We start from the raw sequence: 18,828 nt of genomic DNA, 5'->3' as shown, positions 1-18,828 counted from the left end.
CTTTGAAGCCCTAAAACATGAATCCTAGAATTGGGGCCTTGTTCTCTTTGGCTTTGAGATCACAAATCCTGAACCTGTCTTACCAAATACAGCCAATGTATAAGAGAAGAGAAGGATACTCTACTTTTCCATCTCTGTGGTCTCATCCTCCGGATTTTATTGTTCTGTTCGGATGCAGGATTTGTATGACAATTGATAATAGATATATAAATAACCAACAAAAGAAAGAAAAAGGTCCAAAGTCCAGGCACACTAACTAGCACATGTGAGGAGGAGATATGTATGTATATACAATCCAATAAACTGAAGTCCAGTCCAGTCCTCTACTCCTGGTGTTGGTGTTGGACGGTTGGACCACCATTTAAGCTGCCATGTGAAAGATTCCTGCACGCTGCTGCATCAATTAAAATGCTGTCTTTGCTAAATGATTCCCATTTACCACTTATCTGCTCCTTTAATTAAAAAAAAAAAAAAATTCAGGACAAAAATGATCTACGAGTCAATCTGTACACGAACACGTGTGAGTTCTTTCACCCTTTCCGAGAAATCCAGGACGGAGACATCGTTTTCTTGGATTTTAGCCGCAGGTTACGACTTTGGAAGTATTAGTCACGGAGGAAGCAGGGAAAGCTTTAAAAAAAAAGGAATAACTTTCACAGACAAGTGACGTGCTAGTGTTACTATGAATTATGATCCCAGTTACTACTGTTATACACCTTTTATACTGTAAATGTTTGTACCATTCAATTCCAAATCCTGTTCATACCATCCCCATTCCCTATGCCACAGTTTGGAACCGATGATGTTTTCTAGAAAAATAGTGCTACATCACTGCCAGGTTGAAATTCTTTTTTTGTCACTACATTAGCGCCATTTCTGAAATATATATTTTTTCTAAAAAGATATTTTCTCACGCCATACTTTAGAAATCGAAAAAAGTGTGATATGAGAAAATGTTGTTTCTGCCTTTCTTTATTTCTACTGTAGTTAGCAACAATAGTCTGATGTGGCATTGAAAAATTCCTAACTAACAGCAATTAGCAATGCTCTCAAACAAAAAATGAAAAGAAAAAAACGTTTTCTAAGAAAACATTATACTAATCCAAAACTGTTTTCTCAAAAAATACTTCTCAAAAAACTGGCATTGATTTCAAACATGGCATGCATGTTCAAACTAATATTTATTTGGAGCAAATAAACTCATTGCTTTTACATGAGAGAGTGAGCGCTACAACCATCTGCCTAAAGATGAATTCCTGAATAAGCCACTTTGCCATATTTGGTTGTTTACCTTTTTTTTTCCTGGTTCTGGCCCTGTTAGGGTGAGATTTTTTTTTTTTTTGAGGGGAGAGTGGATATTTTGTGATATATACCACTAATATCGTCTTTCTCAAAGTCAATGGTTGCGAGAATCAAATCTGCACTTATATTGGAGTGAAGTCTGGATCTCCTGTCTACAAGAACTTTGCCCATATTTATCGTAACCACACATGAAAAACATTTCATCCTCTGCATAGTATTATATAAGGGGGATACTCATAACTCATAGAGAGTAATGTATTGTAAATAGGCATGAACAAAATTCTCATGAACAGGAAATCCGGAATCTATAAACTAAGTCATCCCTCAAATACCAAACATTGCATGGCTTCATTGGCTTGTCTATGCCTTTTATTTGTTTATTTATTTATTTCTTTTTTGTTATACAATTGTCCCCTCTATTTTTAGCCACATGGAGAGACAAGATGATTTTGGTGCCCTTCGATGTCAGCCATTACCCCAGCCATTGAAATTTAAAAAGAGGAAGGTAGAAAGATATACTTGATGCGTTGATCGTAAAGTTACGGATGCTTCTGGCCCACCTAAGATGCCAACTTCTGACCACATTCTTCACTTATAACCATCAGTCACAAACACCAATTGATCCACTTGACTGAAGGGTTAGCGTTAAGTGGGTCCGAATAACAATAACTATACAAGTTAGGTATAGCCGAGTAGGTGTTATCAAGGCTGATAATCATTGGTCTGATGTAAATAATTATTAGTTTTAGGTATCTTATCCCGATGGTGTCACACATCAAATCCTTTTATCTATCCCTGCAGTGACAGTCAGGTAGTGTGGTATCTCAGAGCGGTGTTTGACATCGATGCTCTCTAGAAAATGGTGATACATCAGCGGTACTGTTGAAAAAATCTTAGAAAATGGAATTGTTTTTTCGTAAAAAACATCTTAGAAATCAAAGAGGGGTAGCATGGAGAAATGACAAATTGAAGTATTTTCAATTTAGAGCTTGTTATTGGTAGTGAGGACATGATGTGGATTTTCTATAATGATTACCGGTGCTGAAAATAAATTATGGAGCATTAGTATCAAACAGAAGGTATTGTTATTGCCCTAGTAAATGTTTTATCTAGCAGTAATATTTTCAAAAAAATAAATAAAGATAAGTGCTTCAAATCCATAGAAAAGGGTGTTATATATGCAACATTGATGTTAAACATATGCAAAGTGAATTGTTGATTTGTGATTGTAGATCAAAGGTGCTGGTTGTTGGAGATTTGAACTCCCAATACCCTCCCTCTTGGGAGTCCGAATCTGCTCTCACACCAACCTCACAACATCTTTTAGCTGCACATCGGGATTTCGGGAACATCTCTCATGCCTATAATTATTATTCATGGGAGATGTTCCCAATACAAGGTAGGATGTGGTTGTGAGGTCGATCTCTCTTGAGAAGCATATCCCAATTCTCTCTTGGAAGGGAAATTAAAAAAGTGTAAATTACAAAGAACCCCCATACTATGGAGTCAATGACAAAGACCCCCCTATACTTTCTTTTGCAACAAAAATTCTCTTGAACTTTACTCATGAGATAAAAACCCCCAGGTGACAGAATATGTTAAATTACAAAAATACCCATATAAACTTTCTTTATTTTCTTTTTATAGCCCTTTTCTCTTGAACCCTAATCTAACTTAACTTCATGCGTTAAATTACCAAAATTGGCTACAAGGACTTGATTTCTTTGTATCCTATTGTCGATCCGTGGGAGTTGAAGATTTCATCATCTTCTTCCCTTTGTCCCTCCCTTGACTAGGGTGAGCATTATTCGGTTAAAACCGAATAACTGAACCAAAAATTTTAGTTTCGGCTTTTTCAGTTTTTGGTTAAATCGATTCGGTTTTTCGGTTTTTGGCTATTTCGATTTTTTATTTCGGTTTTTGGAATTAGAATTTCTACTAATCAAATTAATCAAACTTTTTATTATTATATGTTATATATAATATAATATGTAACATATAATATATAATATATTATATATTTATATATTAATATATAATATACTAAAATTTGATTTCATAATATATAATATATATAATAGAGTATATATTATTAAAATTCGGTTTTAACTGAAATAACTGAAAACCAAATAAAAAATTTTGATTTCGGTTATTTCAGTTTTTCTAAATTTCGAATTCAATTTCGGTTTTTATTTTTAATTCGGTTTTTCAGTTTGTTCAGTTAAATTTTTAACCGAATAAACCGAATGCTCACCCATTGTTCCCACTCGTTCTTCAGCTCACAACCTCTGCATTCATGATGTAAAAAAAAAAAAAAAAGAAACTAAAGTACTTAAAAATCCCGCTCTCAAATTTCTCTCTCCTATTTCGTCCTCCCTCCCCCCCTCCCCCTCCCCGTCAAGTTCCTCTCTTTTCAACCACTACCCGTCTCATGGGTGAGAGTGCAGCCGCAACCATTAGTCGCCGCCGGTTTTGTTCCTCGCCAAGTCGTTCTTCCTCCGACTGCCGCTTTTTGTTTATAATCAGTGGGTGATCAGAGGGACTGTTTGTTGCAGCAGTGTTCGGAGCTGTTGTTTGGAAGAACGATCAGAGTTTGAGCTTGCAGTCAGCGATCGTTGGTTGCAGTAGTGTTTGGAGGGATCGTTCTTCTTCCGGCAGCAGCGTTTGGAGCTTGTACTGGTGGCAACGGTGGATTCCATTTAGTTTTTGCAGATGCTGCAACCAACGATCCCTCTAATCACCCACTGATTATCAATTGCAACAGGATAAAGAAACATCTGACGGGAAAGAACACAAAGCGAGAAGCTTGAAACTTAAAAAATAGAAAACAAAACATTTGAAGAATTCTTATTTTGAAATCTGATGGGCTCCTTTTAGTGTGTTTACAATCCAAAAGCCGAGATGATTGGAATATTTGAGAATAAAGCCAATGGTCGTAGAAAAGGCAAACGTCCCCCTTTCTTTCTTCACCTCTTTGAACTTCAACTACGTTTAAAATTGTTTCCCTCCCAAGAGATTTTTTCTCTCATCTCTTCTCTTTTCTCTAAACAAATTCAGCTCACCAGCATTATTAGCAAATACAATTGTAACCGTCCAATCAGAAGACATGATTCCCGTAATAGAGTGGGAATGAAATAACGCACACAAAAAACAACTCCGATTCTAAACCTAGTCCTAGTGCCCCTAAGGCCTAGAAAGAAGCAGTAGTCGGAGGAAGAACGACTTGGAGAAGAACAAAACCAGTGGCGGTTCATGGTTGCAGTGGCACTCTCACTCATGAGACAGGCAGTGGTTGGAAAGAGAGGAACTTGAAGGGGGCCGAAACAGGGGAGAGAAAAATTTGAGAGCGGGATTCGTATGTATAAAAATGATAATAAGGGTAAAAATATCCTAATAATTATCAAAAAGGTATTTTGGGAATTTAAAACTCTTATAACAGTGAAATGAAAATCTTTTTCAATAATAACTGACGGAACGCTAATCGTAGGGGGGGTTTATCTCACGCTAAAATTCAGAGGGTCTGTGTCACAAAAGAAAGTATAGATGGGTATTTATAATTTACCCAAAAACAAACGAAGATATCCGGGGGCCAATGATTTTGAGCGCACCCTGGTTTTTGACAAACTAGGGGCACCCTTTACGAAGGGACAAAAATACTCTTAAAAGTAGAATGACAGAACTTAATTAAACAATGATATTTTTGTCCTCCCTACGAATTCTTTTTTAACCTTGGGTAATGCCTCGCCCAGAAAAATTAAGAAAAGAAACCTATTTTGTATAAATGTATTATTGTCATTCTTTGTTTGGTTTCTTGTTATATGCTATAAGGACCAAAGAGAAGAGGCAATTTTCTAATTGAACATATGCCAACTCTCTGACGCATCCATCATGAAGCAAGCAAATTGTTCAATTGTCCGGTAGAACAGATCAATTTGTGACACTATAACAAGAGCTTATGTTAGGTTTGAAGGAAAGAGTGGGGAAAGGAAGGGAAAGATAGAGAAATCGATATAAAGTTTGTAAAGGTTTTCCCTTCTTTCTCTTTCTTTCCCTACATTTTCCTTCAAGCCAAACATACCCTTAATGATTATAAATTTTGTATAAGTATTTCTACCTTTTAAAATAAATAGAGCTTAAGGGTGCAAGTCAGTTTACCCGAATTGTAAAATTTTCAACTGCACATCATATTCGGGTTAGGGATCAACCCATTCAAAATTTAGTAAATGATCAATCAACCTAACTTGACCCAAGTTGCACCCTAATTAGAAAATGATGGAGGTAAGATTTGGCTTTGGGGTTTGACTCCTAAACTTTATCAACTGAGCCTGTTGGCACAAGATAGGATCCTCTATATTCCATCAATTTTTTTTTCATGTCACATACTCGCATGCAAAGATAGACAAGAGAAGTTGCAACCAAATAATCTCAGTTCTTTGTGCTTTCTTACCTTCCTATTCATTAGGTCTTATAAGGGTTTAAATATTTAAATCTAATACAAAAATGCTCTACTTGTGGGTGAACCCTGGGGAGGTTTAAGTTACAGTAACCGAAGGGGTCTATAAGTCCATTTATCCCCAAGAGTCAAGGAAGGTCAAAGTTGAGGAAAAAAATACTTGAGTCTTCGAAATTGATAATTAGGTTGCATTTATGTTTGGGAGTTTACCAATAGGTTGAGTTCATATTTGACCTTGTTTTGTTTGTTTGTAAAAAGTAAAATACATGTACTATTATTAAAAGTGGGAATGAAGTCTAAATTCTAAAATTTTTGTTGACAATAAAATTCATTGTTGAGTTTGGTTGCTTTTTATTACAAAAGCAAAAAAAATATATAATTTGAACTACTTGTATTAAATTCATTCCACTCCCTACAGTTAAGTCATATATTTAAGGTATTAACTCTAAATCCCCTTTCATTAAATCCTACATTTATTGTATATTAAATAAATGAGCTTTGTGGACCTTTTTCTTGATTAAAATACTTGTACTCTTCAATTTGGTCTTTCTTTGTAAGGGTAAAAATGTAATATAAACAATTACTTTTCACTCCATTCATTTGCCTCTAATTAAGGTGTTAACTCCCATTCATCCTCCTTAGATCCTTTGTTTGAAGTACTTTTTGTTTCTCACTAATAAATTCTACAAATTAAATCTATACCCAATAATTTTAACAATATAAAATCCATGTGTCCAAAGTTCAAACCAAGCATGCAAATAAACTGTCATTTTGTTTGTGTGGTTGGTAGGTTGGTTAACAATTTGGGTCAAATGGACCAAGCCTTAAGTAGGGCTGTCAATGGGTCAGGTCTAGGTAGGACCATCCTCAAATTGATTATTAAATGTAACATACCTAGAACTATTCCAGTTAAAAGTTAGGTTTATCAGGACAAAATCATTGAATTGATAGACCCAATTATATTGAAAACTATATTTATTTATTTAAATAATAACTTAAAATTTAATTCTAACAATATAACCTTAATAAAAATAAAAAAATACTAAATTATTTATATGTTAATAAATTAAACATTTTAACTTACATTATCTATAAATTTATCATTTCAAACATAAAACATGATAAAAATTATAAGGAAATTAAGAAAATAGTATATATATATAATCAGTTTTGGGTCTGAATTGGTTCAAGACATGCAAGAACCAGAACGATCCAATTATTAATCAGGACAAAATCGTGGAACCATAATTGTTATAATCAGTATGGGTACTGGGTAGATTCAACCCATTGATAGCCCTACCCTTAGGTAATTCAAGCCTAGCCTAGCTACATACATACATATATAGGCACATATTTGATAACGTATATACATATATACATACATTTATGTGAAATTTTAGCATGGGGATTATTGATCAATCCAAGCTCGAGTTCAACTCAAATGCATCAAATTTCAATGCGGCTTGGGCCAAGTTGAACAGATCAAGCTTGACCTTGGGCTTGAACCTTAGACCCTTTGCATAGGGTTGAGCACAATCTCTACCCTAACTTGCACCTTAGCAGCTAAATCATTTGGGTAAAATGGGTCAACAAATGATGCCATAATTAAATAATAAAATATAAAAAATAAGTAGAATTACAAAAAAAATATATTAAATTTATAGAAAATTTTGACATATCTCAATTCTCAAATACTATCGGTTTGTTATATTAAACAAAGTTAAGGTGTGATAGACAATTGTTTTATAATTAATTATGAAAATGGAATAGAAAATTTAAAATTTCTCAACAAATGCGATTATTTTCTTTTTCAAGTTAAATAGGTCAACACATGATGTCATAATTATGTAATAAAAACTAAATAAATAGATAGAAATAAAAAATTATAGAAAAATACAAAATTTTCACACATCTTTAATATTATATGTTTATTAACATTAAACAAAATAAATACGATAAATTTGAAGCAATTTTATTAACAATGAAAAAATACAAAATTTAAATCCATTAACACCCCATACCTTAATTGCTTGTCTTCTTTAGTAGGTTTTAATAATGAAATTATTATATGTTATTTGAAATTTTCACATACAATGCATGTGCATATTTATTAATAATATAAAATGGTATGCTCCCACTTTACATGCAAAAGAATGATGAATGGAGTTGCAAGGATAATTATTTGTTTGAAAGTGATGTAGGAATCAAGGTGATTTGATCTTCACTTTATATTCGAGAGAATTGAGGTAGGAAACATAATTGTACATCAATTTTTGATATGCAAAATTTATACTATTAATAAATTCAAACGGGACAAAATTACAAATTTCATATGAAATAGCATTACAAATCATAATTACAAAACAAAAGATGTAAAGCTGAACCAGGTGCAAAATTAGTATTAGTTCAGATTTACGTTACAATCAAATGCAACCTTATAGTTGTGGCTTGTGGGACTGAAATCAAAATTCTCCTCGGTAGTAGCTGCTAATCCAACAACATTTGCCTAAGAAAAAATCTAAAATTTATTATTATTATTAAAATTAGGTAAAAAATCCCGAGTGGTTGAAATATCAAATTGCTGTAGCCTGTAACTGCAAGTGGGGAGGGTCTCAACTCTCACGTGTTCGTCTAGCACCAAACTCGTGCACGGCAATTATAATATGCCACGTCATCTTGATGGTGGGTCCATGTATCCCAGCATTTACAATCAGAAAAACCGTGATGCATTTGAACTCTGATAGCGCTATAATTAATTCCTAAACAAAAAATCCTTGCCACCGAGTAAAACGATCCGAAACTAGCGCTTCTGTGTCGTCCTCCTCCATTACCATTTTCAAACCAAAAAGTTTGGAATGGGTGGTTGAGATCATTGAACATGGTCTGTTAAGGGTCTGGATCTGCCACATCATCTTCTTCCACGTGGCAAAAATACGGGAAAAGTCCTGTTGGGATGGTCCCACTTGACCATTACTAAACGACAAAGATAGCAAGTTTGTTTTTATTCTAAAAAAAGAGTTAATAAAAAGAAGGTATTTTTGGGAAAGTATGAAAAAAAGGGAGGAAAATTAATTCGTGTGTGTATCGTGTGAGTGTGTGAGGCTGGAGCTGGAATTCTGGTTGCTGGATAACCGCTGTGGACCCAGCGACGTCGTGGCTTTAAGAAAAAACCGGCTGTTTTGGAGCTTGGTCCCGTTACTCCGGTCGGGTGAGAGTTGAGAGAGATATATATTCTCATTACAAAAACCTTGTTATATCAAAAGGCCCGAAAACACAAATCCACATGGACAGTCTGTCACAGACGTGGTAATAGTGGAGGGTGGTGGTGGTGTATACTCACATCGTCATACTCAGACCGAAATAGGGCTCACTCACTCCCTCTCCTCCCTCCATCTCTCCTTTTTTTTTTTTTTTTTTCTTTTTCTCTCGAATCTTCTTCTTTCACTCTCCGTGTCACGCACCGGAGATCGAACTCTTCTCCTCGGTGGTAACTGGTAATGGCGTCTCTTTTGGAATCTTGCTGGCTGGTACTGATTCCACGTCTACTGCTGCTCTTGTTTTTACAGTTCGGATGTCGTTGTCGGTTGTTTTGCTTATGTTCTGCTTCTATTTCTTTTTTCCTTGAATTTTGATATTTCTTTTCTTTTTAGAATCTCTGTTTTTGTTTATGACGTTGTTGGTCTCGGATCTGTGGTGTCTCGACTTTTACGGAAATGTTTGTTTTCGTTTCATCTCGTTCTGTTTTTGAGATGGAAATGCAGGGTGATTTCATTTTTTTCTTTGATTGCTTTCTTTCTTTATTTTTACTTTTTTCAGTGCGAAGCGAGATTCTAGTTCGGCTATTGATGGCATTTTTTTTTAATTATAGCTTTGAATATTTTGATCCGATAATAATCAGAATTTTTGTTTGTAAGTTGTTTTTATTGGTATGGACTGATTCTGTAATGGTGACAGCTCGGTTTTAATCATACTTTGATTATGTAGAAGTAGTGGTTTAATCGTTAAACATAAGCCTTCAATGCCGTTAACATGTCCGCATGTCCGTCAATCTGCATGGTGCAATAAACAATTATATTCTATTTCTAGACAAGCTATAATGCTGTATTTTGTTTCAATGGTGGAATTATAATTCCCTTTTTTGTTCTCACTTTTGTTGTCTTACTTCCTTTCTCCAAAATTATTAGATTAATAGAATGTTACTTGTAAGTACATTTGTCTTCCTAAGGATACTGATCGTAGATCCTTTTCTGGGTTGGCCATGCGTTTGTATGAGAATTTCTGTTTAAACCGTCAAATCTTCCCCATCTTCTTGGGGAAAATGTTCTTCTGAGTTTACCTTAAAGAGATACATGGAGAGCGATATTTTTTCCCCCTCTGTGTGTGTGTTCATCCTGGATCCTTTTTATTTTCTTGTATTTGAATGCTTTCATAATCTCATTGGTACATGATGGATTTGTTATCTAATTGTAGTACTTTTCTTTGTTTATGATGTAGTATCTGATCACTCACTTCAGTGATTTTCAACTGGCTTCTTTGGGAAGCTTCTTCCTTCATGAGGGTGTCTTTTTCTTGTCGGGACTTCCTTTTATATATCTTGAAAGGGCAGGATATCTGAGCAAGTACAAAATCCAGGTGCTTTCTTCTCTCTTGGTTTTCCTTTTGTTTTGGATAAACACTCTTGGGTTTTTAATGAATTGGAATATGAAAGTGAGAATTTTACCTCTTTAGTATCCCATAACCTTTCCTTTTCAGTGCATGTGAAAGCCATATACTGATATACAAAGCTGTTTAGGATGCCGCAGCTCTTAGAATGGCCACTTCATGTTATTTTCTATTTTTAAAATACTGGATCACATGTCACCAATTCCATATCCAAACAAAACCTATGTAAAAGGACACACTCATTGTGTTACCTTCATATTGTTCCCATTAATTATATAATTTTTATGGTAAAGTAAGGTAGATATTGAACATGGTCTCTTTCTTGCTGAATATTCCTGGTTTTCCTCCATGAAATACAATTTGATGTTTACTTTCCACTAAAATTTATAAAAATTAACTATGCATTCTTTAATCAGATCAACCTGACAAATGCTCAAATATTTGGCTCAGGAACTGTGTGTTTTATGTTTTTAGTACCTGCTATGAATTTCTTTTCAATTGCCTCAAGTTCAGTTCTATGATCAGACATGAATTCTGAACTCTGAAGTGGAAGTAATTGAAAGTTTGTAGAGTTCTTGTTGAATAAATTTACTTTTTTTTTAGTTTACTTATTTTTTAAACAATATTGAATGCCATTAAGGAGAAACTAATGGTTGTTTTTGTTACTTCTGGTCAATTGTATATCAAAAAGTGTAACTTGCTATTATTACATCAAATTGCTTCCATATATACATGTGTGTGTGTCTAATCTTATTTCCCATTTTCCTCTCTACAGTATATAACTAGAATCCTCTCACCCTTTGGTTTGAACTCTATTTGTTAATCTGATGAGTAATTTCTGGTTATTTGCAGTCCAAAAATAACACTCCTGCTGCTCAGGAGAAATGTATTACCCACCTATTGCTGTATCATATTGGTGTGAACTTGCCAGTTATGATTCTTTCCTATCCTGTCTTCAGATACATGGGCATGCAAAGTAGTCTACCATTGCCGTCCTGGTATTTTCAGGTTCTTTAGATGCTAAAGCTTCAAATTTCCAAGAATTCTATAGCAGCTCATGCTTATATTATTTTGAATGAACTTCTTTTATTCCTTCTATTTCTGTGTTTTCCATGAAGTAGTAAGCAACATGCAGTTTGGAGTGACTAGATTTTTGTGGTTTTTCAGGAAAGTAGTATCACTGCAAATATTGCTCTACTTTATACTTGAAGATTTTGTATTCTATTGGGGGCATAGGATTTTACATACAAAATGGTTATATAAGCATGTCCACAGTGTCCATCATGAGTAAGTATTATAGCCATTTCTAGTAATCAAAATATTTGACAAACCTTCATCTTAGTTGCTCTTCCATCAGTACACTTATAGGGGACTTTTGTCATGGCCAGATATGCTACTCCATTTGGACTGACTTCTGAATATGCTCATCCTGCTGAAATATTGTTCCTTGGCTTTGCAACCATTGTTGGCCCTGCTATCACTGGGCCTCATCTGTTTACTTTGTGGTTATGGATGGTATTAAGAGTTTTGGAGACAGTTGAGGCCCATTGTGGGTACCATTTCCCTTGGAGCCCCTCAAACTTGTTTCCTTTGTATGGAGGGTGAGTTGCTATGTTACTTGTTGTTGCTTCATTTTTTTTTCAGAAATCTTGGTGCTCCAGTTTGGAGCCTGTTTGTTTGTCTTTTTTTATACCTGAAGTATTTGTTGTAAAATTTTACAGAGCTGATTTTCATGACTATCATCACCGACTACTTTATACTAAATCTGGCAACTACTCATCAACTTTTGTTTACATGGATTGGTAAAGTTCTTGCAGCCTCCATTGTTTAAATATGGTCGTTCTTTTGTGGACTTCTTTTCATTTCTACTCTATTTGACATTTTACGCTTGTTGATTATGGTGTTTCACTTTTTTTTTACTAATTACTGGCATGGCAATATAATGTGATCATCTTGCCTTTGATTTTGTAATTTGGTATACATTTGATATACACCTTGTGTGCTTACTTGATCTGTAATCAATGATATGTGTGAATGCCATTTAGATGTGAAGGAAAGACTATATTTGTTCTTTGAACAACTAGTGCTAAACAACAAAAATTTAAGTAGGAATGGAAATGGTCCAAGAACTCATTTGATCTATGTAAGCCCAGGGCCCATCAGACAATTTTTTACCCTCAGATGTGGTACCATCCGAAAATTTGGTTTCCCCATAAATGCACCATGCAACTTACCAGTTGGAATTTTGGACCACACACAGTTAAAAGCTAGCACCCAAATCATAGTAGCAGAAAAGGATAACAATAACACTCCTTAGATGGCTAAGCTGACTTGGGTGAAAATTTAATTAGAAAATGAAACACCAAGGTCTTAAATGTGTTTATTGAGAAATACCTACTCTCATGGAAAATAGATATTTTCATAACTATGCTTGGGAAGTTGTAGGAGAATTGTATTTTGTGTTGCTACTAGCAAATTCATTTGCCTGATACCGGGCTTTCCAAAGAATCATGGAGGACACAATCAGGTCTTACATCTGTAATTTCTCCAACTGTTGCTGTAAAAAGGCTCGACAAAATTTTATAGTGTTTGATTGCAAAGGAAATGCGAGAAAGATAAGAATTGAAAGAAGAAAGAGAGAACGAAATGAAAGATTTCTTTTAGGAGACAGTGGGGCCAGTTTTGCTTTCTATCACCTCTTCTGCTTCTCTACCTTCTTGGGAAGGAAATGAAAGGAGGTAAAAGAGAAAATTTATCGTTTTCAGCCAAGAAGAAAGTTTCTTTCCTTTCTTCTACTTTATTTGTGACCAAACACAGTGTTTTTTTGTCAGTAATCAACCATTTTTACCCTTTGGACTTTGGAGAGATAAAAAGGCTTTTATCTCCCAGCTCATTCTTTTCTTACAATTGTACCCAGAAAATTTGATCTTTCCCCACCTCTTGTTATGCTAAAGTATCAGCCATACTATTTGTAGCCCTTTGCACCCATTGGAATCTCACTTCCATATCTCTAGCCAACCATCTGAATTTCTTAATTTCATTTCTGTAAGACCATAGAGCTGCCTTTCTCTCTGCAATAATCCAATTGACCATTCTTGAGTTTCCTTGAATAATTAATTTATTCAAATTCATTATCTTTGTGCTTTGCACTCTCCCTTAGAGAATCTCCTAAGCTATAATTGGTCCTGAGAACATTGTCAATATATGACCTCCCACATTTGTGAAGGTACCTGGTACCTCCTACCCCTGATGGCCCTGGATTTCCCATACAACCGTAGTGTTATTACTATCAAATTGGAAAATGCTGGTAATCAACTGAATTCAACTCAAACAAGCATTGTCCCAACTATTCATCAAAAAAACTATATGGGATCAGCTAAGATTCTGGTCAATTAGATTAATTGAATTATAAGAGTTGAAAGCAACATATAAATACTAGGGTTGCAAATGAGTCAGATTTTCATCTGATCCAATTTAAATTTGATCCTTTTAAATTGGATTCAAATATCTGATAGTACTAAACAAATCGAATTTGAATATGCAAACAGAATTTGTGTACTTATTGGATTGAATTCAAATAGACGCTGATTTAATTTGATAACATCTGGTTGATTCAATTCTATAATGTATATGTATGATATATGTCAATTATTTATTTAGTTTAATTTGTTGATTTTCAATTTGATAGGTTAGCTTTTTTGATAGGATAGCTGAACCTATCTCTTTACCAAAAGCTGTACTTATTTTGTTATACATAGATAGTTTTGGACTTTTGATGAATAGCTGTATAGCTGCAAAGTTTCTTTTTTTGTTCCTTGGTTTTTACCTGCGCACCTTCCCTTCCCTCCTATCGCCCTCTCTCGCATGCAACACTGAACCGGATCTTGGCACAGGACAGTGAACCAAGGGTTTTTACCCATAAACTATTCCACAATGATTAGGATTGTACAGAAAACAGGTAATGGTTAGAATTGTTAATCCATATGAAATATGTGAAAGGAAAATGGGCAAGAGAGAAAAAGAGCCAATGGAGTTGGAACTGTGGAAGGATCATTGGAGATGATAGCAATGCAACAGAGATCGTGGATGCCAGGGTTCCTTTGTGCTTGTTGACAATTGTTTGTGTATTCAGGTTTAGTACCATAAGGGTACTGTTGTAATTTCTCTTCTGTTTATATTGTTCGACTGGACTAGTATAAATAATAATTTCATCCATTCACCCCCTAAGTTCTAGAGGGCTTTCAGTCACTCGACTCACCTCTCTTCTCTCTTCTCCTCTCCTCTCTTCACTTGCTCTTGCTCAACATGGTATCAAAGCATGTCGTCCAGGCCTGAAGGGTGATGTCAAGCTAACTGCTGTTGCATCCAGTGCTGTCTCTAATCGAACTCCTAATCTGGTGAAATCAGTTCGACCCAGAAGTTACAGAGTCTTTTCGTCTTCCAGCCCAGAAGTTGCTCCTCTTGTCTGCTCGACTGTAGAGAGACTATTGTTTGAGGTTTGTAGAGGGTGTTCCATCTTCAGAAAGGCTATCATCTGAAACTAAAAGAAGTACTGGTCATCTTCTGTTCGACTGCCTATTGTTTGAGGATTCGTAGGAGTTCTGGTTTACAGGGAGACTATCATCTGAAACTAAAAGAGGTACTATCATCCTTGTCTATTTGGCTGCCTATTGTTTGATGAACCGTTCGACTGTCCTACTGTTGTCTGTTTGATTGCCTATTGTTTGATGAATTGTTCGGCTGCCCTACTGTGAAGTGACTGTATTCCTTAACACAATAACTGTATTCAAACTTTTTTTTTATTATTGGTATTGTGGACTGTTGATTGTCTGTTTATCCGATTGATTGTCTGCTCAATATTAATCTTATTGATTGACTGTTCGGCTACCCTGTTGATCTCCTTGACTGGTTAGCTATCAGGCCTACTAATTAGGTCATTCAGACCTGTTCTTGTACTGCAACAGCAGTGTGCAGACTTGTTTCAATGAAACCGTAGGTCAGAAGGACTGTTTCAGTACTGCTCAGTTTGTTGTTTGTTCTCAGTGAAACTGTAGGTCAGAAGGACCTGTTCTTGTACTGCAACAGCAGTGTTCTGTTTTTTGCTCTCAGTGAAACCGATGGTCAGAAGGACCTATTTCTGCAATAGCCTTGTACGGCTGTACTCTTTTGGTTGTTGTTTCAATTTTTATTCTGATATCATGGGCAGTGAAGATTCAACCACATATGGAGTTTCCTCAATGCTGAATGGAATGGGTGGGGGTGACCTATCCTTTCCTATGGCTGTCCCTCTTGATGGTTTAAATTACCTGGAGTGGTCAAGAGGGATCAAATTATACATCACTGCAAGGGGGAAGATAGGCTATATTAATGAGAGGATAAAAGAACCATCCTCTGGGAGTGCTGAATATGATAGATGGAATCAGGAGAACAGTATTGTTATGTCCTGGCTCTTGGTTTTCATGCAACCTCAAATCAGGAAAAATTTCATGTGGGCTGAAACTGCAAATGAAATCTGGGAACAAGCAAAGTCTACATATTCAGAATTGCGACACTATGCCAAAATTTATCAACTGCAGGCAACATTTTCTACTTGTAGACAGGGGGAGAGGTGTTTATCAGTTTATTACTCTGACTTAACATCTGTCTGGAAGGAGTTGGATCACTACCAGAGTGTGGATTGGAAGTGTGATGAGGATGCTAAGAAGTACAAGCAGCTTGTCTCCCAGCAAAGGGTGTTTGCATTCTTACATGGTCTGAATCCTATGTATGAATCTATCAGGGTTCATATTCTTAGCTCTAAGGATCTCCCATCTGTTCAGGAAGTTTATGATCTTGTATAGTCTGAAGAAAGCAGGAGAAATTTGATGAACAACCCTAGTGGGGATGCTGTTGTGTTGATTGCAAAAGGGGGTGTCTCTACTGGTGTGGGATCTTCTTCCTAGAAATGAGATCTCCAGAAAAAAACAGAAGATAAGGAAAAATTGTGGTGCATTCATTGCCAGAAACCCTGACAACCAAAGATACCTGTTGGGATCTTCATGGGAAACCAAAATGGGCTCAAGATCTGACTAAGAAGCAAGGTTCAGAGGTGAATAAGAAGTACGGACAACAAAATACAAAGAAACATCACATGGCCAACATGGCTACTCGGGAGAATCAACCCCCCATTTCTACTGTGACTCAGACACATCTCATTGGACCTGACCCGAGGGAGGACATTATGAACTCCTTCCGTGACCATTTAGAGCTCTATGGTAGAGCAATTCGTCAGATGGATGCTCCTCCCTCAACCTCATTTGCATCCACGTTAGGTAACCCTGCCACTGCTTTCCATGTTGCTTCTCACACCCCTGATTCTCCATGGATCATTGATTCTGGAGCATCAAAACATATGACTGGTACGTCCTCTTACTTTCAAACCTATCACCCTCTTTCTAGAAGAGACAAGGTGAGACTAGCCGATGGATCATACTCTTCCATAGCTGGTCAAGGAACTCTCTCTCTTCCTCTTGGTCTTACCCTTCTGATGTCCTTCATGTTCCCAAATTTCCCATTAATTTGTTCTCTGTTAGTAGTGTTACTAATTATTTGAATTGCTCAGTGACTTTTTTCCCTTCTCATTGTGTGATTCAGGATCTGGCCTCGGGGAGGACGATTGGTAGGGGTCGTATGGCTGATGGACTTTACATGCTGGAGAATAAGGCTGGTCTTCATGTTACAGAGTCTATGAGTCAGTCCTGTAAGAAAAAAAGTCTATTTATGGCATTGTCATCTTGGTCATGTCTTTTGAGTCTTTGAAAGTTGTATTTCCAGAACTGTTTAAGTCAATGTCTGTTTCTGATTTTTCTTGTCAAACGTGTCGGTTGAGTAAGCATTGTAGAACTCATTTTCTTCAAAGAAATAGTAAATCTGAATCTCCGTTTCACATTGTTCATTCTGATGTATGGGGCCCTGTTACTTTACCATCTGAGAGTGGCTACAAGTATTTCATTACCCTCATTGATGATTATTCTAGATATACTTGGGTATACCTGATGCGAAACAGGGAAGAAGTACCAAAAATCATTCAAGATTTCCAGCGGATGGTCTTCACTCAATTTCAAACTGAAATCCAAATTTTTCAATCAGACAATGCAAAAGAATTTTTTCATAGTGACCTCACGGAATTTTTTGCTTCGCATGGTTCCCTTCACCGTAGCTCTTGTGCCCGCACACCACAACAAAATGGTGTGGCCGAACGGAAGAACCAACATCTCCTTGAAGTGGCTCGGGGTTTACTACATATGAATGTTCCCAAACGGTTTTGGCTTGAAGCTGTTCTTTGTTCCACTTACCTTATAAACTGTATGCTCTCTCGTCGGTTAGAGTACAAAGCCCCACATCAACTTCTCTTTCCCAAGGCTCCTCTTCTTTCTATTCCTCCTCGTGTCTTTGGTTGCCGGTGTTTTGTCCAAAATCTATCTCCCACCCATGGGAAATTGGATTCTCGTGCTATCCCTTGCATATTTCTTGGTTACTCCTTCACTCATAAGGGATACCGTTGTTTTGATCATGTTTCTCGTAAATTCTATGTCTCCATGGATGTTTATTTCTTTGAAGATGAGCCTTTCTATCCTGTTTCTCCTCAGGGGGAGTGTAGGCATGAGGAGAAACTGGTTCAGCTTCCCTCTCTCCCTGACCCTCCACCTTTTCGTGTTTTTTCTCATCGTCGCAAAGGCCAACCAAATTCAAGAGCCATAGAGAATCCGGAAGCTGTACCTCCAGTGCCACCAGACTCCTCGGGGGAGGATCATACTCACTCAAGTATTTTGGCTCCCAATGATGTCCTTGAATCTATTGAAAATGATTCATCTACTGCTAATGATCTTGACCACCCTATTGCTCACATGAAGGGTGTTAGATTGTGCACCACTAAACATCCCATTTCCAACTTTGTCTCCTATGAGAACATTTCACCCTCATTCCGTGCTTTTCTTACCTCTATTGACAGTGTCCCTATCCCTAAGAATGTGGCAGAAGCTCTTTCAGTTCCTGAATGGACAAATGCCATGAGGGAAGAAATTACTGCCCTTCACAAAAATGGCACATGGGAACTTGTTGATCTTCCTAAGGGAAAGGTTCCAGTTGGATGTATATGGGTGTTCACAGTCAAGCATAAGGCTGATGGAACAGTGGAAAGGTATAAAGCTCGCTTAGTGGCAAAGGGATTTACTCAAGTGTACGGAGTTGATTATGCATAAACTTTTGCCCTCGTTGCCAAGTTGAATTCCATTAGAGTCCTTTTCTCTCTTGCGGCTAATCTGGATTGGGTTTTACACCAGCTTGACATCAAGAATGCATTCTTGAATGGTGACCTTGAAGAGGAAGTGTACATGATTCAACCTCCTGGTTTTCTAGCTCAAGGCAATGAA

Source organism: Nelumbo nucifera, chromosome 2, assembly GCF_055504915.1.
Source record: "Nelumbo nucifera cultivar China Antique chromosome 2, China Antique-T2T, whole genome shotgun sequence".
Classification (NCBI taxonomy): domain Eukaryota; kingdom Viridiplantae; phylum Streptophyta; class Magnoliopsida; order Proteales; family Nelumbonaceae; genus Nelumbo; species Nelumbo nucifera.
This window is presented reverse-complemented; position numbering follows the sequence as displayed.